Genomic DNA, 7,999 nt, shown 5'->3' on the forward strand with positions numbered 1-7,999 from the left:
GTGTTTAGTGAAAATTGAAGGGGACATTTTTATCGACCGCTTAACACTTTACATGTACAGTGCCGAACGTTTAACCATTTGAATTTTTGGAAAGCGCTTTATTACCGCTGAATCTCTGGTGAAAGTGCTATATAAATGAATATATATTGTATTGTTCTTTATTTTGTGCAAAGAGGAGATTCGTGGATGCAGTGAGGGAAGACATGCAGGTAGTTGGAGTCAGAGTAGAGGATGCAGAGAACAGGGAAAGATGGAAATTAATGACTCGCTGTGGCAACTCCTGAAAAGGGACAAGCCAAAAGGAGAAGAACTATTTTGTGCAATCGTTCCGACCGTTTGTCTTAATCAAGTTGACCACATGGGGGCAGCCTAGCATTTCTAGCATCAGGTTCGAAACGACTGTCTTTCCACAACCCAGCCCATTACAACCCCTTGAGTGCCAGTTTTGACTGAGTAAATTCCATTTAAAACTTAAAAGTGGCCTATTTAAAATTTACTTAATTAAAAAAAATAAAGAAAAGAATTAAAGGAAGCGCAATACAAAGGTTCCACACTGCACACACGCCGCATGGCTCACATTGCTGCGTAGAAATACTGGCACATTATTCACATTATTTTGAAAGATGATTGATGTAATTCACATGAACACAGAAGAGGATTGTTTAACTTTTCATTTTGTTCATGATGTAGAGAAACACACAACCATTTGAACTGTGCAAACACAATCAGAGAAATGCCAAGGCTAAAAATACAACACTGTAAGACGTGTGTGTGTGTGTGTGTGTGTGTGTGTGTGTGTGTGTGTGTGTGTGTGTGTGTGTGTGTGAGTGAGTGAGTGAGTGGGAAAGTGGGTGGCTGCGCTGTCTTGATTGCTACTATACATACTGTCCATATTCATTCCCTCACCTATTGATAGCTACTGTGTATAGCTCTTTGCAAGTGCTATGTAAGTGCCAGAAGAGTCAGTTGTACAACAAAGTAACAGGACAAACCCACCAGATGCATAAAAAAGAGAAAAAGGAAGGTTTTATCAGAGGGATAACCCACATAATGGCTGGCATCCTGATGACTGAAACCATGACATTATTATCGTACATTTATAAAACTTGAAATTCGTACAATATGTTTCGTGACTTGAAAATATTTTATGTCAACCTGTTGATTGTATTTAATTAAACAGAATAAAAGGATAATGTACAATGCTGTATGTACTATCTCACTTTTTTTTTTTTACTACTAACTAAATGCAATTGTATAGAATTGGCTGACAAAAAAAAACATACTGATTATGATGGACAATTTCTTGTCAATGGTGTACCTGATGTTAAGCCAGTTTGAGCCTCTAATGGAGACGGGATTCTCCTCCTAGCTGTTTCAACGGGTTCGTTTATCTTCTCCCTCTCGCAAATCACCCCATGATATGACCCCTTAATGGTTTGAGCGGTTCCACTTGATTCCCCCGCTGATGCCGTTCCTGAATAATTAAAGGATTCAGACTGCTTCACGGGGGTCCGTCTCCATGGCGACCCCTCCTCTCCGAGGAGTGATGTCAATCTGCTGTCTACTTATTGTCACCTTGACGGCCCGCGAAAGTGGAACATAAAAACAAAAAGAGATAGATCAAAGCACATCTTGTCAGATTTTAAGATCAGGTCTTAGGTTTTTGTTTTTGGTCTTTTTTTTTCTATTTCTTGTTCTGATACTGCCAAAAAAGGGAAAGTGCAAAGAGGTATAAAAAAGTGACAACATGACACTCATAGAAGCAGAAGTAGAACTTAATAACAGAGGATGACGACCATGGGTGGAGCTATGTGATTGAACAAACAAGCAAGCAAGCGATGTCGTGGAAAGTATTTTCACTTGAAGAGGCAGCACTTCATTCATTACATTGTGTGTGTATGCGGAGCATGGACGAATCATGCGAGTCGACACTGAGCAGTGAACTTATTCGGGATGTAACGATATCCAAACTGTCACCATACGAAATTATCGTGATATGAACCTCACTGTACGACAATGTGACACGCTATTGTGCTGAGGTTGGCGATATTGAAACCCCACCCCAAAAAAAGATGCAGATGGGGTTCAACCCGTCAACCTCATCCACCCTGCGCGTGAGCGAGTTTGGATGCGATGCCTGTGGTCTGTGCTATTCTTAGCAGCGTTGCGGCGTACTTTTCCGCACGGTGTGGCGCTTTTGTAATCAGGCCCGGAGTAATGCAATAAAAACGGGATTACGACGTAGTTGTTTGTCGTCCAAAGCGCTTACGCTGTGTTTTCACGATGGACTTCAATTCACTTTGGTTATTAGGACATGAGGCAGCCGCGGCGTTGAAATGCTACAACCCAGCGTGGGACTTATGAAGGCCCTCCTGAAGCCATTTAGTCGCAGTGTAACCACATTGCTGAGTGAATTTGTGGAAGTATGATCAAACTGTTGCATTGGTGCATTCATGTTACTATCACAACGTGCGGATTTTTGTCAACCCGCCATGCTGTTCTGCACATTCATTGTTTTTCTTCGCTAACGTTTTAAGGATCGAGAGAAGCCCAAATTGAAACGATTACTTGGGTCCAAAAAAAAAAAAAAAAAGCGGCCACAGGGCCTCCCTACTAGCAGTGGCTTTGGAATGTTTGTATTTCATCTCATTAACTCTAACTGCTCATAATATATTTTTAGCGGGGCAGTAGACTGTCATTTGCAGGGCTTGGGTTTGGAACTCAGAGTTGAGTTCAGACCTGACAGAGTGCTTTACTTTTCCTGACTTCTCCTCAGAGCACATTGTGCTGCAGAAGTCGATCATCGTCTCGGTGTGCTGACTTTAGCGTTCAGCGTGCTTGAAAGGACACGCTCGTCTCTCTGTGCCGCAGCTGGGGAGTTTTTTTTTCTTCTCTCTCTCCTTTGCAATTTTTGTTGCCGTAACAAGGCGACCATGAAGTGCGCCAAAAGAAGGAAAGCGTAGAAATCATCGTTCCGTCCTTCACAGATGTTCTGATTATTGTTCTCCATCAAAGCTAAAAGCCACCCACACCGTCACCTTTGGTGTGAAAGACACGCATCCTTTTGTCTTACCTCCTCAGTCCACGTTCCCAAGTGAATACTTCCTTGAGGCCTCCCGACAATATTTCGAGGGAAAGCAAATTCTCCTTGTTTGTAATGATGACCGATTGCCCATCATACTTTGATTTTGCTCCCATCATACTTTGATTTTGCTACGATGCTGAGCGCCGCGATATTATTTCCTATAGCTCAGTGATTCTCTAATTAGAACGTGAACTAATCACCGCCTTATGCCAAAATACGGTTCTGATGGATTCAGTTTTTAGTGATGTCAGGAAAAGTTCCGTTTATTATCATTGCTTTGATTATCGCGATACTGCTGATACGGTTGGCAAAATACAGCCTTATCATTCCATGTTAATATCTCCATATGACATAACACTCATGTTGCCAGACAACGCAGAGGCATGTAGGGGCTCTAAATGACAATCAGTGAGACCAATCATGGCCGTCCCGACACGTGAATCCTTCTCCTGAGTTGCTGTGGCATCCCAGGGATGTCGTCATTAATTCATGGCACAAATTAACACATGTTTAGCCACCCACTGTTGACTTTGCTTTATTTGCAAGCATTAACCTTCCTACCCATCAAACCGCATGTCTTTGTGTGGTTTAGGTGTGTGTGTGTGTGTGTGTGTGTGTGTGTGTGTGTGTGTGTGTGTGTGTGTGTGTGTGTTTTGGTAGGGAGATGGTGAGCTTCATAGCTTCCTCACCTAGCAACTGGCCCTGGAGAGATGCTCAAATGTTCAGAAAACACACACACACACACACACACTTGGCTCTCCAATTACCCCCCTTACAAGATGGCCGAGTCTCCTGATGGGTCCGCACCGCGAACTTTATGACCAAATAGCACAGACGAAATCATCCATGTGGTCTCCATGGTAGCCAAATGAGGTCACTTTCCTCTTTTTAGGCCCAGAGTCCCCAAATCTTGTCCGTCAGCCACATTTTACCAATCCAATGATTAGTGACTGAGATCCATTTGATGAGGATGAGGCTAAAAAAAAAATAAAAAGGAGGAGTGTGGGAAATGCGCAGGTTGTCACAGTTGGTCTCCTGCACCTACAGATGTGTTTTAATACGGATTGACAGTGTGACACACACACACAAACACGCGCGCGCACACACAGGGGCACCTTGCCCACCTGTGGCTTTTCCTGACTCCTGGAGCCAGCCATCTTCTCCTAGCCTCCATTCCTCTCCTCTGCCAATCAACCCGTGTGCTCTTCTCCTCTCTCCTCATCTCTTCCATATTTTTTAAGTCTTCCTGTTTTTTTTTTCCCCACCGAATTTGAAGATAAGAGGGATCTTTTTCTCCCCCCCCCCACCCCCCAGAAGAGGATTCAAAAGGTCAAGGAGTAAGTCCTACAAGGAGCCTCGGTGACCGAGAGTGGTAAGAAACCAGCCGGTTTTAACTCAATGATTTCCACGAGTGTTTTCACCAACTTGGCCGTAAAAATGAATTCGACAAACAGTGGTCGGGAACGAGTGTAGTCCAATGCACTGAATAAATGATAATTGCCTCCATATTCTCTCTGTTTCTTGATTTGACCCTCCATCTGTTGGCTGTTGGATGCAGGCACGACCATATGCTCGACATGTATAAATTATTATCAGTAGCCCGCTGCATAAAATATAAATACATCCAACAACTATGTTTTGTTTTTTTTTGTTTTGTTTTGTTCAGTTTTTTTTTTTCTCCTTCCAAAGATCTGCTGTACTTTTACACTTTGGGCGCTCTTTGCTAATCACCTTCTAGCATATGTAATGCGCGCTTCTTCTTGAAAGGTTTTGACTTACAACTTTGGTGTGTTTGCACATCTCTGCTCATCCACAACACACTGACATGGGACTTTGCCTCCGGGCGGCTTTATGCTGCAGACAGGTTGTTCCCTCATTAGAGTCTGAGGTCTGTTCCGATTTATATGTACAAAAAATAAAAATAAAAAATTACCAGCACCCGATGGTGAGTCCATCATATCTCATGGAAGTCAAGCAACGTGGCCTTTTTCTTTCCCCTGTCGAACGCCGCCTTTGCTTTGCGCTCATCTTGAATCCCACCTTGTGCTCTGGAGGTATTTGTGCGTTTTCTTAATACGTTCAAAGGAAATGGCCCCAGCTGCACAGTCAATTTGCTTTCTGATTGGATTCGTTCCCCTCGAGTATTTTGTGTAAACATGGACCCGATCAACAAAGCCGGCGAACTCGGATACATGTACAAATAGTTGCAAAAGAGAAACACCCGCCCTCATTGTCTGTATATAGAGGCGGCACATGAATTATTGATGGCGGCAGCCTGCTTAAAAATGCATCCCCAACCTTTCCGTCAACCACAAAGAGTAAATCATAATTAGTGTGGGGATGTTGCGGTGGCGTAGGCATCAGATGCGGGTACTTTTATGGCAGTGTAACTTTTGAATCGTAATTATGAAGGGTTTCATTTCAGCAACCGGTTGGTTTACAAAAGAAGTGATTTCCTTTCGGCGGCCATTTTGCTTTTTATATCATACTACGTCCTGAAAAGATTTGTTGGATGCCATTTTGATTTGAAGCGGCCATTTCAAGAAAGTTTCAGGGGTCCTCATTTTATTTTTTTTTTCGGGGGTCCAATTGTTACCATATTTTAAACATGTATAAGAAATAGATGTTTGTTTTTTTGGTTTTTTTTTTTAGTTACTTCATGTGTTTCATTGGATCAAATGACTAAATAGTAGTCGACCTTAATTTAATAGTAGTTGAGTTGAAGTTAATTCAGTACCAGCCATTTTCAGACTCTTTTTTTTTTTTTTTTTTTTTTACCCGGGGTTGTGAAAAAATATATATAAATAAGTACCTGGGATTGAATGTGTCTTAAAAGAAATATGTCTTTGGGAGTGAATGAGTTTTTAATTTATGACATTGTTGATATTATTCATCACAGTACAATGCCCCCTTTTTTTGTACCATGGACCAGTAATGAAGTCGTTGACTTACTGGTTCAATCCCAAATAATAAAGCAGCTCCACAAGGTCCCTATTTTGGAAGCTCGGCAGATGTGCGTTCGGTGTGAAAAATGGCGCGTCTTCATTTTCGTCTCAATTTATCGGGTTTCATACTTGGGCAAACCACAGGACTTCACGCTGGGTGCTCCGGTGGAACAATGGTGTTTTTTTAGTACACGCCCCTCTGACACACTTGACAATTTGGTGAGAGAAAGTAGACAGCATCTGTGTTTCATACTTTGGCAAACCACAGTACTTCACGCTGGGTGCTCCGGTGGAACAATGCTGTTTTTTTCGTACACGACCCTGACGCACTTGACAATTTGGTGAGAGAAAGTAGACAGCATCTAATAGACTAAAGCAAGGTCTAAGTTGTGGCGCTGTTGGTGTAATGTGATTTTGGTGGATTTGATCAAAGTGCAGGCAGACAAATTCTGCGCTCCGCTGATATGTGTTGTGGATGTCATCATATTTCATTCATACATATGACAACAGTGTGCGTCGAACCCTTTGAATCATTGTAGACCCGGCTCCATTGACTGCATTATTCATTGTGCATCATGTAGACCGTATGCCTCTGCTGCGGTGAATTTAAATGGAATGAGATGAGCAGCTTCGATTGGCCCCGGGAATCAAGTCAGCTGTGTTCACTCCCACAATGGCGCAAACGCCCATTTCTACCAGCACGTGTCTACGAAAAATACCATGAGAAAGGAAACTCCGCCCATGGACACAGTTCGACCTTGTGTTGAATCAAAGTCATACCCTCAAGAAATTCATCGGTGCCTCCTTCTACCTATTTATTGATTCAGTCAGTCCACTTCTGACACTCAAATTTCCTTCTGGATAGTCGCATTGAGTCCTCCATCAGACATACCTTCCAACTTTTGTATTCCACATGTAATACTTATCTTTGATTCTTTGCTTTGCCATATTCCAAAAATGAAAACATTGTATGCATATTGTGAAAAGTTGTAATTTTATTATTATTATTTTTTTAATTACTGGGCAGGCCAGATCAAATACTCTCACTATGCAGACAGGCTGTTGATTCCCCACCCCTGCTTTCCATGTTCAAAGCCGAGCTATCTGTTAACATGAAATGAATAATAAAACAAAATATGAGACAAGGCATGAATGAGCCACTTACGGAACACCGGATTTGTCACGCTTCAACAAGGCCACCCGGCATTCATCCCAGTCATTTTCTGAAATACATTTGATTACATTTATTCATTGAGGAAGGAGGCCACACACGTTTTTTTCGTGGATAAATAAATCAGATGAGTGCAAAGGAGGATGGATGTGGTGAAATTTTGGTAGAGAAGCACAAAGAGTCCTGAGTGAGAGTTGTCGGTCACTTTGGCCTCTTGCATGAGATTCATTTGTTAGTATTTGAGCCGATGCCAAGGTCTGCTCATGAATCCAAATGAGACATTAGTGCGAGGCGAGGCTTTGATGGGATATGCAAAGAGAACCTATAGGTTCCTTCGCCAAACACTCATGCGCGCTCTTATTGATGTTGGTGAAACACTTCCAACCAGCTAATTACATTGGAAACAGATTATTGATTGCTGAAGACACTCAACTGATTCAAATCTATTCAACATATTCCCGACAATCTGGACAATTGTGCTCATATTTTTCACATTCCAAAACTTCCACAAAAAAAAAAAAAATCATTCAGTCCCAGTGAGACCTTAATAAAAAGTTTCAAATTCAAACTGTTCAGCTTATTCAAACCACCTTTGAAACTATTCAAACCATTCCCCAATTTCCCGAAATGTCAAATTCCCAAATTAGTCCATTTGTACATTATTTACGTCCACCCTCCACATTTCTTGACACATTCAAACCATTCCAACTTCAAAATGTTCATCTCATTGAGGATCTCTACAGTTCCATTTCCATTTCGAGAATCCATATCATTTTCCGAGCAAAGATAATAGAACAT

Source organism: Hippocampus comes, unplaced genomic scaffold, assembly GCF_001891065.2.
Source record: "Hippocampus comes isolate QL1 unplaced genomic scaffold, H_comes_QL1_v1.1 scaffold78, whole genome shotgun sequence".
NCBI classification, from domain to species: domain Eukaryota; kingdom Metazoa; phylum Chordata; class Actinopteri; order Syngnathiformes; family Syngnathidae; genus Hippocampus; species Hippocampus comes.